This window comes from Aptenodytes patagonicus, chromosome 15 (assembly GCF_965638725.1).
Source record: "Aptenodytes patagonicus chromosome 15, bAptPat1.pri.cur, whole genome shotgun sequence".
In the NCBI taxonomy this organism is placed as follows: domain Eukaryota; kingdom Metazoa; phylum Chordata; class Aves; order Sphenisciformes; family Spheniscidae; genus Aptenodytes; species Aptenodytes patagonicus.
In genome coordinates, this window is record NC_134963.1 from 13,777,805 (window position 1) to 13,794,028 (window position 16,224).

General features: G+C 56.8%; 1 protein-coding gene across 2 annotated transcripts in view; it reads right to left on the reverse strand.

Annotated features, from left to right (window-relative positions):
• Positions 1-2,045: 2,045 nt before the first annotated feature.
• The window catches only part of RBM19 (RNA binding motif protein 19), an 85,093-nt gene continuing 70,914 nt past the window's right edge, over positions 2,046-16,224 (reverse strand). The window contains exon 25 of one of the 2 annotated variants that reach the window (XM_076352747.1): positions 2,046-2,254. The gene's annotated coding sequence lies outside the window, so the exon portion shown is untranslated. Of the gene's footprint in view, positions 2,255-13,520; positions 13,931-16,224 lie in introns of those variants that run through there. The other variant, XM_076352746.1, reaches the window with a different exon arrangement.

Consider the following 16,224-nt stretch of genomic DNA (forward strand, 5'->3'; position numbering starts at 1 on the left):
CTGTCTCAGCGGGACCCGACAGCGCTGCCGCAGAGGCAGCAGCAACACGGAGCCATCTCCTGGTTTCCCACGGAGAAATGAAGGTATTTCTTCTCTCGAGCTGAGAGACAATTGCATAAATGGGTTTTCTTTGCGAGACACCCACTTTCTTTCTTCTCTCTGCCCCAGCCCACTGCATCCCTAGGTCGGTCACTCTGATATTGCGTGATGCTCTTGAAGCACCGACTAGCCCAAACCCAGGCTCCCGTGCGAAATATTCATGAGCAAGGGGGAGATGGGGCAAAAGGCACGCAGCTGGGCCAGCAAACAGCCCAGCCAGGGCAGATGTTACAGGAGAAAAGGGGAAAACGGAGAGGAATTGCAGGGAGGACACAGTGCCGGAGGGTAAAAGCAAGCAGCGCGAGGTAAGGGTGGGGAAAGACCAGTCTGAACCAGGAGGCACCGACCGGCCGAGGCTGCTGCTGGCAAGGGGTGATGGAAGAGGACTGGCCCCATCTGCTCCCCGTGTCACGCTGTCCCTCCTCCCGGTGCTCTCTGGCAGGCATGTGCTCCTGACAGGCTGCAGAGCTATTGATGCCATTTGCCTCTGCCCTGGAGGCTTTTTGGTGATGGAAGATGCCTCCATTAATACAAGGGAAAGCAGCAAATGTCTGGAGACATAAAAAAAAAAATATCAAGAGGGTTCAGGAGATTGATGAGACGGCCACTGTCACTTTGCTGCTGGGGGGTGCGGAAAGGGTTAACCACAGGTCCATGCAGCACTTTGGGAAATGGGCATCCGAGGAAAGGAGCAGAAGAGCTTCATGAAACCAGTCCTGCACCTGCCCAGTCGAGCAGCCAGCGAAAGGAGCGGTGCTGCGAAGCCCCTTTGCCTGGTCCCCAACCGTCCCAGGCATCCCGGTGTCCGGCGTTGCCTCCCTCCCCGCTATCAGTCATTTCTGCGCCGCCGCTCCCGGAGCCGCGGCTGCGAGGAGCCAAACAAAGGGGGAAGATGGCTGTTCCTCCTCCCAGAGACGTCATGGGCGAGAAGGAGCAAAGCCCTGGCAGGAGGTCACGGGCTCTGGTGCTTTGCAAGCCCAAGTGAAGACGGTCCAGGGAGATGCGGGCGCTGCCAGCTGCCGGCTCCAGCGGCACCGCCGGCTCCCGGCTCTCTGCGCTTTGATCAAAGCCTTCCTGGAAGCAGAGCTGGGACCTCTCATCTGCTGCACGGGTGGTTTGCAGAGCCGGGGACGGCAGAGCCACTTCCCGCTGGCGCTGCCATGCCTGGCTGCGGCAGGACCGTGTGTTATAACCGAGCAAACCCTCACCCACGATATCCCCATCGGGCTCCAATGCCGATTCCTCTGCAAATGCCGGCTCCCCGCTGCAAGCCAAGCCTGGGGCTGACCCTTCGCTAACCCTCCTGGTCCTCTCCCCGGCACTCGTGCTGGATTTGGCCCCACTATGTCTAAGCGGAGGGGTTCCCCAAGATACAAACTTCAGAGGAGCCACGGCACCAGGAAAGCCACACCACCTTAATGCAGTTACACCAGCGTAACAGCATCATCCCACAGCCATCCGCGATGGTTGCCACAGACCAGGTTTTCCTAAGGCCAGACCATCACACCTCGCAGTTCCCCTTCCCAAAGTTGAGAGTTTTGTGTTAAAAGCCAAGCCACTGACCTCTCTGGTTCCTAACCTCTCTGGTTATTTTCCCCTTGGGAAAGCCCCCTCCGCAGCCAGCCCAGCCTCGGCGGACACTTCAAACGGCTGAGCTGCAAACGCAGGTTCCCCCCCCCCTGCACCCATGTTACAGGCGAGGAAAGAGGGGAGTGGCTGGTGCCACAGGGCAGAGGGAGGTGGCAAGGGCTGCCTCGCCCCGTCCCTGTCCCCAGCCCCAGGTGGCCTTTCCCATGGAGGGATGCACCGGACCTGGGTGGGTGTTTTAAATATCAAACAGAAGACCTAAAAAGAAATAAAAAAAAAAAATATTCCCAGGAGTGCTGAAGCGGCTCCTGTGACACTCCTGCCAGAACATTAATATTTGCCAAAAGTCATTTGTCTTTAATCAGATGCAGCAATATATTTAGTTTTCTGTCCGTTCTGTCTCTATCTTTATTACCTTGGGCCACTTCAGCTCAGGAACCTGCTCCTCGATGCTCTGCCAGGGACCAGCACCCCGGGAGGATGCAGGGGCTGGCGCAGGTGGTACCCCAGGGAAGCGTCCCCAGGGCCCCCGTGCTGCAGGAACAGGGGGAGCCCTGAAAGCAAGGTGCTGCAAGAGAAGAAAAAAAAAAAAAAAAGGATATTTGTCAAACGACTCAAAGCTTGGTGGTGGATCCATTGGAGAAGATGTTTAGTTTTGGTTCAGATCAGAAGTTAACAAGTTACTTTTTCCTCCCGGCCCCATCTAAAAGTAACCGTCTCTGCAAGAGGAATTCCCAGGGAGAGCTCGTGTCTTGCAAAGCCAGCATCAGGGACCAGAAAGCACACCTTCCCTGGAGGGTTTCTTCATGATTTCCCATAGGTAGATTGCTGCATTTTGGGCAATAGCTCACTTGAGGAAAACACATCTGAGGGTTTTAGCCAGCTGCCAAAGCCACTTCTGACAGATTTGCCATGCCATCCCTTGGGGACACAGTTTGAAGTCTTCCCCATCAGCACACAGACCTGCTCCGCTCCAGGATGCCCTACAGCAGGGGGGCTGCAAACTCCGGAGGAGGGTCCTGGGCTCCACCAGCATATGGGGAGCTGGTGGGGTCTCATGTCCTGTGGGGAGAATGAGAAGGGTCTCTCCAGGGAGCCCCAGGCCCACAGACCTGCACGAGCTCCCAGCTGTCAGGTCCTCACCGTCAGGCAGGCGGAGGGACGGGGGGGAGCCCTGGGCATGCGGTTTGTGATGTGCCACCACAGCCCGAGATGAGGCCTCCAAGGGAAATGCGGCAGGAGCTAGGCTAGAAACCTTGCATTTCAAGTATTTTCATGAAGGAGGCTGAATGATGCAGGAGGAGCTCTCTAAAGCAGCCTGGAGATACTCTACCAGGGCAGAGCATGACATGAGACCGTGTGCATGTCGGTGACTCTCTCCTGTCTCTCCCCATCTCTCCCACACTCCCACCCAGCAGGTTTCACAGCCCTCTGCGTAGGATGGAGAGCAGATGTGCATGAAAGCAGGGAGACACCATGGCTTGTGTCCCTTGGCTGGGGGCACAGCCCTGCTCCGCTCCAGCAAACCACCCTGTGGTTTGGTTACACGAGGCAGGTGGACTTCCAGGGGGTGGAGGGCGCAGAAGAGCGTCCCTGTGTCACAGAGCATCCCTGGCCCGTGCTGGCCACCACATCCACTGCAGGATCCTTGGCACCAGGGCGGGAGCCTGCCTGTCCCCCAGCTCGGGGCTGGGGCTTGTCCTCCCGACCCAGCCCGTCTCCAGGGGAAAGGCAGAAAGCGAAATGCCCCCCATGTGATTTGGGGAGGGCTGGGGGTGGGGGCAAAGTAACCTGCACCAGCACCAACAAAAGGGGCAGGAGAAATTACCATGAAGAGGAGCTCCTGTGGCATGACTGAAATACTGCAATTAACTGAGTCCCATTCAGCTGCAGGGCAAGCTGCCTGTTATTAACGCTTATTCACTGCCCAGCCAAGTGGTTTGATTTGGAGGGAGGGGAGAGGGGGGGTGTTTCCAAACACCATCGAGGAGAATCTGAAGATTTAAGTGTCAGACTGTTTCCCCCGGGAGGATTGATGGGTGACTCTTGCCCCCGCGCGGAGGAGGGAGCAGGTCTCCATGCAGCGCATCGGCAGCCGGCTCAGCACGAGCGGGGCAGACCTGCCCAGGACACCGTGGCAAGAGGACTTCAGTGCATTTAGGACTGCAGTGCCACCATGCCAGCTGAGCACTAACAGCTCGGGACACAGGTGAGAGGCAGCAGGGTAAGCAGTATCAGTGACAAAAGGGACTTCTTCCAAAAGTGGGGAGGTGGCCTGGGGACTGCAGCCGTAGGAGAGCGTTGGGAGGGGCTTTGCAAGGGGAGCCTGCAGCAGTTCGAGTTGTCCCTGCACCCTTCACCAAGCTGCGTGGCCGCTGAGAAGCGTCATCTCCTCTCTTGGGTCCCTCGTGCCTGGTCCCGCTCCTGGCGAGGGAGCGCCTGGCTCGCTTAACCAGCGCTGGGCAGCACATGGCCCACCATGGCAGCAAAGCGGGGATGCACGAGGCATTTCTGAGCCTACAGAGCACCAGGACAGTCCCCAACAGGAGCGCAGGGCCCAAGCAGGCTTTTCCATTTTGCAGCCAGTCCCTATTAAAACACACCCCCCTGCCCCACAAGCCTCCCGGGGCTGGACATCAGCAAAGCCCATTCCAGAGCCCTGCACATCTCCACCTGGGCGATGCAAGAAGACAGCCAGCCGGGTGCCCGGCGCCAGTCAGAGCTTCCCTATCGCAAACCCAATCAATCCAGTGCTAATTTAAAAAGCAACACGTTTGTCCAGCCTCCCTCCTCCAGCCGACAGCTTCGGCATGCTCAGACCAGCCTGCCAAAGCCAGCAAAGCCCCGGCAAGCGAAGGGCAGGCGCTGGGCTCCTGCATACCGGAACATCGACTTTTCTGCTGACCGCCTCCACCAGCGGGTTTGGAGACCTGCAGCAGCTCTAACCCAGCGTGCGCAGGGTGACACAGGCACCGAGAGCTGCAGGAGACCCTGCCCAGGCGGCAGGCACAGACCTGCCCGTGGCAAGCCCGTTCCGTAACGGGTTTGCACTCTTTGTGTGTGCCAATTAAAGGGGTCTCTCTGCCAGCACCGCAGCTGGGGGCCAGAGCTGGCCCCGCACGGCATCTCCTGCCTACGTGCCTCCCAGCATCGCCCGCTTGCAAAGCCAAACCACCTCCTCTCCCCGAGGAGGGGGTGCACAAATCCCGGAGGACGGGCCGGAGGAAGAAAATCCGGCCCCCAACAGCCCCTCGGTGCCAGCCCTCTGGACCCCTGCCAGAGCCTCGGCAGGCACCCGGCTGGCTCTGCTGCTGCCACCCCCCCACCTCCCCCAGGCTTCCTCCCAGAAGATGCTCCGAAGCTGAGCAGAACACCTATTAAAGTAATGCTCCAACCCAGTGAGGAACAGCACCGCTCTGCCCCTTGGGTGCTCAGGGAAGCAAGCAGGGGTCTTGCCCAGGCAGTTTCTAGCTTCCAAACCCCATTTCATTTGCAGAGGCAGAGCTATGAAAGGGTGAAGACTCCAGCTGACCAGGTTTCTTGTGGTCCTGGTCTGACCCACCCGAACCCGCCCAGCTACACCGGCTCTGTAGCTGTACGCGAGCACAAGACCAGCGGTTCCGATGCTGGCAAAGCTCCCAGCTTGCTCATGTGGTTCGGGGAACAGCCCAAATACCGTGCTGCCCAGATGAGAGCCCTGCGGGAACAGACTCCGTGTCCGCTGTGCTGCTTGGTTAAGGAATACCTCAACACCGACTACAGTATTTGCCAAATGAGCCAGCAAACCCAGCAACGCAGTGCAACGCCCACAGGCTTTGCTGGAGACACCGCAGATACTCATCAGTGATTTTATAATTGCTGTGAGGCCCACCAAAACCACCCAGAGGCATCAAGGAGCATCTTCCAGCCACCAAGCCCAGCCCTGTGCATCCCCCACCCTGGCTAACACCGCCATGAAACCTGAAGATCCGAGACCTGATTGACTCTGCAACGCTTCTCTTCCTACCCAGTTCATCCTGCGGATATTCGGAGAGTCCGTCTGAGATGAGAGAAGGACCATCAGAAGATGGAAAGCCTACACCAGAGCTCAGAGCTTGCACGCAAGGCCCAGCGCTCCCCTCGGTTGAACTCCTAGCCCAAACCGATGGGCAACTGTAGTTCAGCTCACAGGGTGATCGCAACCAAGAAACAAAACCCGGAGTTAGAATATTCATGACCAAGCCGCACGCTTAAAACAGTCAGGAAAGGTTTGTTGAATACATTCAAATAATTAATACATATGAGAACATTGCAATTCCCTCTTTGCTGGTCCACAAACAGAAAGAAGCTAAATTCATTAGATTAATATTTGTTGAGACTTATTAGTTTAGCTCTAATTTCATGATCAGACGGCATATTCGGGAAGTTGAAAGGCAAGCTCTAAAGAGTCATTGAACCTAAACCATGGCATTGAAGAGCAAGCAATTTAAAATTTTTCCAAGAAGAAAGTCCGTGCCCAGTTGCTGGTTTGCTTTTAACACCGTTCTCCCACCAGCTGGGAAATCAGCCACTTTTCTTCCTTACCCAAGCTCAGGCCAGGGCTCAGGCGTTGTAATATTAAAGGCAATAAACGGCTCCTCCAGCTGACTCGAATGTGGGATGCTCGGTGGGGGGAGTCAACACTGGATCCCTCCCTGAGGTGAGCTGGCGAAGTGCCTCGGCCAGGCTTGGGGTGGTGGAGCTCCCATGCTCGGCTGATGGAGCATTTCCCAGCCTCTGTCAGTCTACAACGCTTGACCTAGCAATGGCCATTCACGAGGTCCCCACCCACCGCAACCAAACCATCTCCTGTAGGTAGATAACCAGAGCCAGGCAGTGCCGGAGCCTCCTCCAGGGAGTCAGCCTTCCTGGAACGGGGTTGCCTCCTGGTTTTGATGGTGGCCTTCTCTGCACACCACTCGTAAGACCTCAGAAGAAGGTCCAGGTGCTTTTAAGTCACCTTCTAACTGAACTGGATGAGCAAGGCTGCTCTGAGTGGTGTCCTTGGCAGCCGAGAACCAGAGTGAACCACAAGCCCTTTGCACCAGGAGACAGCAGCAAAGCAAAGACCTTGCACCCGAGCTGAGACTTTCCTGCATTTCATTACCACCACCTGGAGGCCTCATTCAATAAACCCAGTAACTGCAGTTTCGGCATGACAGGAACACAAACCACGGCTGCCGACCCCACCTCAATCTCAGCTGCTCCATGTGTGAAATCTTCCAAGCCCCTGGACCCAGGCAAAATATTTCATCACGAGGAGGACTTTGTACAGCAATGAGGACTTCACTGCATGCGTCAAGGAGCTGGAAAGAGCAAGGAATGCCCAGCGTACAGTTGTCCAGCACGATTCCTGCCCCAAACAGCTCCTCTAAACAGGGCTGGATGCTGGAGAGCCTACCTGGGCCATGGTTGCAGGTGGTGGGGAGAACCTGGACCCGTCCCTGAAGGCAACCTGGGCCCATCTCTCTTGGGAAGGGCACTCCACTTGGAGGTAAGAACATGCATCATTCCCTGCTCCTTACGGAAACTTTTAGGGAGGCAGAATTGATTCTGAAGTGTTGTTATCTTAATTAGAGCGCACATTTGCCACCGCTGAAAAAGCCAAGGGCCAGGTTCTCAGGATCTTGGTGCCTTTGCACCAGCTGGGAAAAACCCCAAAACTCAGGTGATGCTGTCGCTGCCGAGATGCCAGCTGCCTTCCCAGGGCTCGGATGCAGCATCTTCCTCCCACGCCGTGTTTGCTCTGGCCTCAAGCTCCCTCTTCGCCCGGCTGGAAAGGTCAGCACCCCCCCAGCAGAGGGGAGGGCAGGAGTAATCACACCGCCCCCCCCCCCCCCCCCCCCCCCCCCGGCGACCCCTCGCCCCGGGTCCCCGCACTGCCCGGGGCCGACGCGCGCCCAGCCAGCTGCTGGGTGGTTGACCCCCGCGGGTCCCCGTGCTGACAAAAGGCCTATCTTCTCTCCGCCTAAATGATTTAAATTCTAATCAAACATCATTTATAGCACATCTCGGAGCCGTCTCCCGGGAGCTGGTCCCACGTGAGCCGTTGCCAGGGCAACCGGGGGGTCTCATTTCAGAAATGTCAGATTGTATTATTGTCTTCACACTTCTCTGATAAGCCGGTGTCTCTCCCTCTCCCGCCACCCCTCCTCGCATGCCAGCCTTCTCCCCCCTCGCCTCCCCGCTCCCCGGAGGAAATCGCCGGCTCCGTTTCATTCCTTGCCCTACCAGCACCACCCTCCCAACGCGGGGTCTCCTTTGGGCTCCGCTGCCCAAAGAGGAAAAGGAGGGCTTGGTTTGTGTTGACCATGCTGGGGTGGAAGGGGAGATGCTCCCATCGTCCGTCCGTGTCCCTCCCCCCGACCGCTGCATCCCCTGCCTTGACATTGAGGTATGCCAGGGTGCTGTGGGGCTGGACAGGGCTACTTGCTGTCTTCCAAAAAAAAAAAAAAAAAGGGGGGGGGGGGCCAAGGGTGGACACGGAGTTCAGAGCAAGCTCCTGTGCCTGCCCCGCTCTGCCGTAGCCTTCGCAGGGGACCTCCCCTCCTGAGAGCATCTCCCAGCACATCTAAAGCAGGATGTCCTACAGGATCCTGCACCGCAGGAGGACACCGCAGCTTCCTCTGCCAGGGCTTCACAGCCTGCCCCATGGCAGGGGCGAGCACTGGGGGCCCATCCAGGTAAGGGACCCATGGACGCCTTCTGGAGCGTGGCTGCTCCTCTACTCCACGGTGTTCCCCTTGGAGAGGCTCACCTCGATGGTGGCAGCTCAAAGCCATCGCCCTGTGCTGCGAGAGCTGCCCGTGGGTCTGTTGGAGGAAAACGAGCAGCACATGGAGGAAGATCACCTTTGCACAGAGAAACTTCTGGCCTGAGATACCTTCCATCTTCCCCCCCAGTTAGGCTGGCCCATGAGTGGGGCTCCTGAGCCAGCTCCAGATTCACAGCTACGTAGTCAGGTTCTCCCAACCAGCCCTGCTTCCAGCAAAGCTATGGAGCCCGGGTCAACTCTCTTGCTTCACTACTGCCTTGTAAAATGACATACAAGAACCACTTGGTGATGATCTACAAACTACCCAACCAAGCAGAGCCCCCATGCCCCTTGCACAGTACCGAGGGGGAGCAGGTTGAAGCAGTTAGACATCATCAAATCATCAGTTTTCACCAAGGTCACAACCACATTGAGCCAAGAGCCCATCTGACACAGCCAGGTAAAACAACCACCAAAAGACAAGGAGAACAGTCACCGTAAAAAGAGCACTGACACCTCACACAGCATGAGCTAGAGCATAGCCACCACGTACACACACAAAGCCTTCAGCCCCACGGGCAGAAAGACCTCATCCCTCTCCAACTCAGCACCTTCTGCTTGACACGGCGGTCACTCCCCTCGCTCTTGTTGCCGCCATGGTGGCCAGGACATGCTGCTTCTCCTTGGAGCACCAACAACCCAACTCAACCCTGGGGGAGACTATATAAGTTTCAGGTGCCGCTCATTCCCACAGCTTCTGAAGGCATTGCCAACTCATTGCAGCCAGCTGTGCTGCTTTGGCCCTCCTCCAAGCTGTGCCTACCAGTGAGGTCCACCTCCACCCCCGCAGAGGTCCGTCCTTGCCTCCGGCTCCCAAAGGCCAGGCTGGTCTATGCGCACCGTGGTCGCCCGCTGAACCTTTAGGGAGGTTTTGCAACGGCTCTGAGCTGAGCTGGGTTCAGCACAGCCGTGGTTGTCACGTGCCAGCGAGGATTGCCTGCTGAGCTGCTGGGACTTTGATCCTGGGGGAAAAGAGTCCTGTTTCCACAGCCCTGGAAAGGGTTTGGCCAGGAGCCAGCGATGGTCCAATGACCCCAGGGCAAAATTGGGCTGTTTTTATGATTATTCTGCTGCAACTTAGGGGCGCTGGAGGGGATAAGCTGTGCCCGGTGGTTGGGTTTCAGGCTGTTTCCTACAGGAGCCGATGTGACCACATGTGCTGTGCCTGCCCATCTCTCACGCCACCCCAACAGTCCCAATTCCCCTATTTTTAACCCCGTTTCCCTGCATCCCGCCGGAAGGTGACGGGAGGCGGCCCCAAAGAGCCAGGCCTGTGGTGGTGCCGTCCCTGCGGTCCCCAGGCGCTGGCACGAGCCCACGTGCACTGTCCCGCATCCTTCCCTCCATCCCTCCCTCCCTCCCTCCATTCCTCCCTCCATCCATCCATCTGCCAGGTGCCTCGGCTGCCTGATAAACTCCTAATGAACCTCCCAACACTGCCTCTTCCCAAAGAATAAACCAGCCCTGGCCCAGGCGGTTAATATTTAACTGAATAAGGGCCATAAATATGGAAAATGGGACTTTTAATTAAATAAGCAGCTTTTAAAAGGGCCCTTGGGCCGAAGAGGCTTTTGTTTAAATATGATTGATTTGACATGTCCTTTCCCTCCCGCTTTCTCTCGTTCTCTCCCTCTCCTGCTTGATACGGGGACGGGAAGCAGGCTGGTGCATCACGGTCCTGCTGCGGGACCCGCCACCCTGCCTGCACCCAGCCAAGCTGCCTGCTCCCCTGCCTGCTCCCCCAAAACCTGGCTGTGGCATCAAGACGCAGGTTTGGGAGCGTGGGAGCACGCGGGTGGGTACCCAGACAGGGACAGCCCTTCAGCTCATTACGGCTCATCTGATTTTTAAGATCTACATTGGAGCAGAAGGTTTCCCCCAGCTGCTGAGCCGTCCTTACCCACCCCAGCTGGCGATACCCAGCCTTGTACCCCCCGGGGCAGGATCTGGCCTCTCCCATCCACACAACTACGTGGTTTTCCCCATGTAGAGCACGGCGGGTCCCTTACAGAGGGGATGGAGGGGAAACTGAGGCAGGGAGCAGGGAATGACCTGCCAGGTCGGCAGCACAGCCAGGAGAAGGGACTTCGCCCAGTCCTTCGGGGCCAGATTCATCCCCCCAGATTTCAGCACACACACACAGACTTTGGCTGCAAAGGTGCAGTAAAAACAGGTCTTAATAGCTTTGCTGTTCTTTGACATTTGGGTTTTACTCGCTGTAGCAAGCGGCACTAATTACTTCTTAGTTACCCAGGCGTCGCGGTGAGACTGGAGCAGGGGGTTTATGGAGTGCCACGGGCTGCCGGTGGGCACCGGGATGTTTCCAGGCCTGGGAAGACCCAGGGGAGGTGTTGGGACGCGGGTGGCCCTGTCCGGACCGGCAGCATCACCCCAGGCAGCAGGCAGCTGCCCTGGGCTGAACCGCCGGCGGAGACCCACCGTGTCCCCCCCCGACCGCCGGGAGCATCTCCAGGCCGTCAGACTTGGCTCTTTAAGAAACAGGAGTGGGGTGAAATAATGGGAGGCTGAAGGTCAGAAATTACTGGGAAAAGATGGGAAGACTGGGAAAAGGACCAAGCAGGATAGTCGCTACATCACGGTATAAACCAGAGCTGCAAAAGAGGATGCAGCATCTGTCCCCGGCTCGACGAGGACACAGAGAAGCTGGAAAAGGCACTGAGAGCAAAAAGGATGGCCCCAAAACTGAAAGGCCTTGGGGTGAGGGACAATTACAGACTCTCGGCTGGTTTGCTCTGCGCATTTTCCACCCGTGGATCTCTCCCGTCCATCCCCCGTTGAAGCCGTGGGCCTCAGGCTCCCTTCGCTCAGTGCAGCCACGGCAGGTTTCAGCCGAGAGAGCACACAGTTCATTATCTCCGCAAACAACTCGGGGGAAGCAAAGTATTCCCTGGGCCTGTTGCTTCAATGGGATTTCACAGGTGAAGATGTGGAGATGGGGGGGGAAAGAGTGCTGACTTGGAAAAGAGCAGGTTAGGCTCCACTTCGCTTCTGGGTGTCCTCGGGCATGAAAATGCCCATCCATAAGGTGTCCAGAAGGACGGTGTCCTCAGTCTGGAGTCAAGACTGTGCTGCTGGTGGGACCTTCTCCCCCAGAAACCACAGTGAAACCCCCCCGAATCAGTTGGTGAGATCACAAACGCTTGAGGCAACCACAGCTTCCCGCTGGGTCTGAGCATCCCCAGGGGCGACACAACTCATGGATGGTGCCCGGGTCCGAAGTCTGCTCAATGGTGGGGTCACCAAAGGTCTTTGGGAGCAGGCACGACTCGTGTCCATCGGCGGTGCCACAGGGAGAGCTGCTCGCCCTGTGGGTCCCTTCCAGGCACCATGGCGTAACTCCGGGTCCTCTGCGACACACGGAACCCGGTGCAAGAGGACGGGCTTCTGGTTAAATCGAACCTTGTGCCTTAACGTCACGCTTTCAGCGGGTCACACTTCCCCATGGCACGTAGTCTGGGTTCCCCGTCTCAGATGTCATCCCCCAGCCAACATCCCTCCCGGAGGACAGCTTTCTCCTGAGCTGCCTTCCATCTACAGTGATGCACCCTAATTCTTCATACACATCACTAAACATCTTGTATTTTCCCTTCAAAGCATGCAAGGCACTGTCTGGACGAGTTAGTGATGAGCACACATGCTGCACCCCTCCCACGGCACCAGTACAGAACAGCTCCTCTCCTCCAAAGCATCCTCAGGCACCTCCAGCTTTGGGTGCCCTCTCTAAGACACTGCAGAGAGTCCTAATTTTTTGCCCCCTGAAATCCAGGCACGTCTCAGCCCTGGTGCACAGCTTTTGAACAGTGAAACATCAGTGAATCCTGGTGTTCCCTTGATCTTTGGTGCCTACAATCACATTCTCTGAGCCCTTCCCCTCCGGGTGCCAGGGCTGCCTTCCTGCTGGGAGGACAAGGGATGTTTCTGGAAGGGGCAGCTCGGGAGATGGAGCTGGGGGACAGACCCCCTTCCTGGGCAGGGGTTTCCTGGCTCTGCCCCTCTCCTGCTAGAGCCAGCCGAGGATTTTAAGGTTTTCCTTTTAATGCCTGAACAACCTGTTTGAAAAGCAGAGCCCACACCTTTCCCAGCTGGCTCCCAGTTAGAGGAGATGGGAGAAAACTATGGTCCACATTTGGGTCAGACAGGGGTGTCCTGGATGTCCCCGAGCCACCGAGTCCATCACACACGGTCGCCTGCTGCAGCTGCCAGTGTGAAACTCGGCGCTTGGTCCTCAGCAGCACGAGGGCATCGCTCCTCCGAGTCCCGCTGATTTCCGTGGATGCTGTGGATGCTGATGCCGAGGGGGTCCCCAAGAAATCCCACCCCAAACCGCAGCCAAAACCCCAGGCCAGACCAACTGAAACGCTCAGCCCCGACAGAATCAGTGGCATTTTTTTGGATTCAGGCTCAAATTAACGTGAGAAAAACAATCCGGACACACAACCCGGAGAGATGCATCACCCCGGGAGGTCTGATGCCACAGGCAGATCTGACCACGGGGCTGCTCCTGGGGACATGAGGCAAGAGGCAGAGCTCGCCACGGCAGTGCAGAGATTTTTTTTTTTTTTTTTTAAAGGTATGCGGATCTCCAAAAGAAAAAAAAAAAAAGAAGAAAAAAAAGGCCCTGTGTTTGCAGCCAACACGTGTAATCTGTTGCAGCCCTTGTCAGACAAAACAGTTTTGCCGTAAGACAGCGATTCCCAGAGGGGAAAGGGGCGAAGTGAAAATACTTTATCAGCTGCGTACATATGTAAAGCGGTACCCTGGTTGAAAAGCAAAGCCTCTTTCCCTTTGAAAGCCGGGAAGGGAAAGACGGGAGGCGATTGCCTGAGAGCGGGGACAGAAATGACACAGGCACAAAGCCGAACGCAGCAAACCCCAGGCCTCCCTCCTAAAATATGCTTATCTCCCTATCGGACCAAAATAACTACCTAGCTGTGGTGAATATGTATTAAACAAATCCAAACAAACCTGAGATGTGACTCAGTTTGGAAAACTCCTAAAATATACGCGTGGTTTTTAATGTACAGAAAGGATCATTTAATTCAGACATTGAAAGCAGGTTCCGCCAGAGTCCCTGGGGTCAGCAGGGGAGGTGTCCATCTCCCCAAGTTTCTGTGCCACCAGGTTGGGCGGTTTCTGAGCTGAGGGGAGTCACGTTCCTGCCCGGATTTAAGAGGAAAATCCTCGGGCAGGAGCCGCCAGCAGACAAGGGCTCTTCCTCCCGCTCCGAATTCAAGGTCTGTTTAAAAGGCTGGGATGGGAATACCAAGACCTGGACGCGTGGCATAAATCAGCCCTCGGGTTCACAGGACGAGTGGACTCCGCTGGCAACAAGTGTGCTGGCTGCCGAGTCCCCAGCGGAGGCTTCTCCCTCTCCATCCATCAGCGAGAGACCTGAGAAGATGGAAAAAAAAAAATTCATGTCGCGTAGCAGCTCCCTGCCACCGCCGGTGAGACAGCGAGGGGGACTCGAGCACGCTGCTGCCAGGCTTTGGGGGGGGGACATGAAGTGCCTGGCTCCATCCCGGGCACGGCCGGCTCCTCCAGCGGGATGGAGAGCCTGGGGAGGGGATGAGATGCCGGGGCGATTCCTGCGAATACAGATGCACACAAGCGGGAGGAAGGTAAGAAACGGGATGGGGGGAGGAAGAGGAGAAAAGAAAGGCGAGAAAGAGGAGAAGAAAGGGAAGGAGGAGAGGCGGCGGGGGGAGAGGGAAGGAGCACGCGTGCGTGCCCATCTGGGCGATGCATCACATTGAAATCGTCCCGCATTAAAAATTCACCAGCCAGTGAATTTTCAAGGGATTTGTAGTAATTAGATGACAAAATGCTGGCAAATCTCAGGCTTGCCAAAGATGTTACTCAGGGGTCAAAGACTCGACACTTTTGGCTGGGTAATTTGTAAGTGTCAATCACACTCAGCCATCAGAGAGAAAGGAGAGATCTAACGGCTGAATCCTAACGAAGTCCGAGGCTCCTGCCTGCCGTTGCCCTCACCGCCCCCCTCCCGCCTCCCGCAGCCGCGCTCGCTGCCGGGTGCACGGGGCTCCAGGCACAGCAGCTGAAACACGGAGTGGGGTGGGTTTGGGGTTTTTTTAATTTTTTCTCAACGTAAAAAAAAAAAAAAACCCAAAAACTTCCCAGTTTTCATTTTTCAGCCCCGATTTCTGGTGGGAGGAGTGCCTGCTCTGGTTTGCAGCTGCCCGGGGGCGATGTGCCTGTCCCGTTTATCCTGCCGGGGGCTGGAGGGGGGCTAGGATGGTGAGCTGTGACCCCCCCCAGGGCGAGCCCCCCCGCAGCCCTGCATCACTTCTTCTGACATGTGCTTAAAATTGCTCCGGGGACAGTCCGTCCTCCTGTTTCCCAGGGTTTCCTTAGCTCAGGCTGACACACTGGGCTGGGTTCGGCCGAAAATGAAATTAAAACAGCTCCTGCCTGCAATCTGCCCGTTTCTGCCCCCCCATCGGGTGTTACGGAGCCTTCGGAGCCACCAGCACCACATCTCTGCCTGGCTCGGCTCTGTTGAAACAACCTGGGTTAATTTAGACACCGGTGGGATGCTCCCAGCCCCGGGGGGCGGCAGGGGCAGGCGAGGGGGTGGCCGTGCCACCGGAGCGGCTGGAGGGGGGTCCTGCTTCGGGCTGAGCCGGCGGTGGCAGCTCATGCCGCACACCCACCCGGAGCCTGGGGGAGAAAAGAAATTAAAAGGTTTTCTACTTCATCGGCTTGGAAATCAGACCACAAAATGCAAAATCAAAGCTTTACCCAAAGTGCCACAAGAGATCTCGGTCCCGGCCATACACTAAGTCTCCGGCGTGGGGCTCAGGCAGGGCTCAGCTTTGCCGAGGCTCGGCAGGAGGGATGAGGCTGAAGTTAAGCCTGGGCTTTACTGCCGGGTTTCTCGGGGCAGGGTGGACCCCGCAAAGGCAGGGTATGGCCCCATGGGGATGGCTGCCCGGAGGCCTAGTGCATGGCTGGGACAGAGATCTCTCGCGGCGCTTTGGGTGAAGCTTTATTTTGCATTTTGTGGTCTGATTTCTAAGCTGATGAAGTAGAAAACCTTTGGACTGATCAGAGGGCAGCACCCAAGCACTTCTCCAGCCCCATCAGCATCAGCGAGCCGGCTGCTAACACGGGCTACACTTAACTCCGAAAAGATTTTAGGTCACCAAATGCGGGAGAGGCAGGAGCACGCTTTCCTCTCCATCTCTCGTGGCTTATAAAGCTGTCCTCATTACACCTGCTAAATCCCACCTCCGGTTTTGGGCCGTGAGGGACAGTTTAAGCTGTAGGGAAGGGCCGGAGGGACGCGGGGGGCCGGGGGGGGGGGCGCTCCGGCCACCAGCTCTGCAGTGCTGCAGCTGCTGGGGCATTGAAAGTATCCGTCATACCCAAAGGAAAAACACTCTGCACACCCCAAAACCATTTTCCAACACACTCAAATAAGCCAAGTCACAGGACAAAAAAAAAAAAAGAAAAGAGGTTGGTTTGCTCCATGCCACCCAGCGTGCTAAATTTTGGGAGCGTCCTCAATCCAGTGGCACGGGGAGGGGAGAGGTGGTGAGGGGGAGCGGAAGGGCAGGAGGAAAATCGCCTTTGGCCAGGGTTGCTGCGGTTTATTTCGAATCCATTGCGATTCCGTGCTGTAGGACAGCGGGACTGTAATATCTGGTAACTCAGCCAAGCGG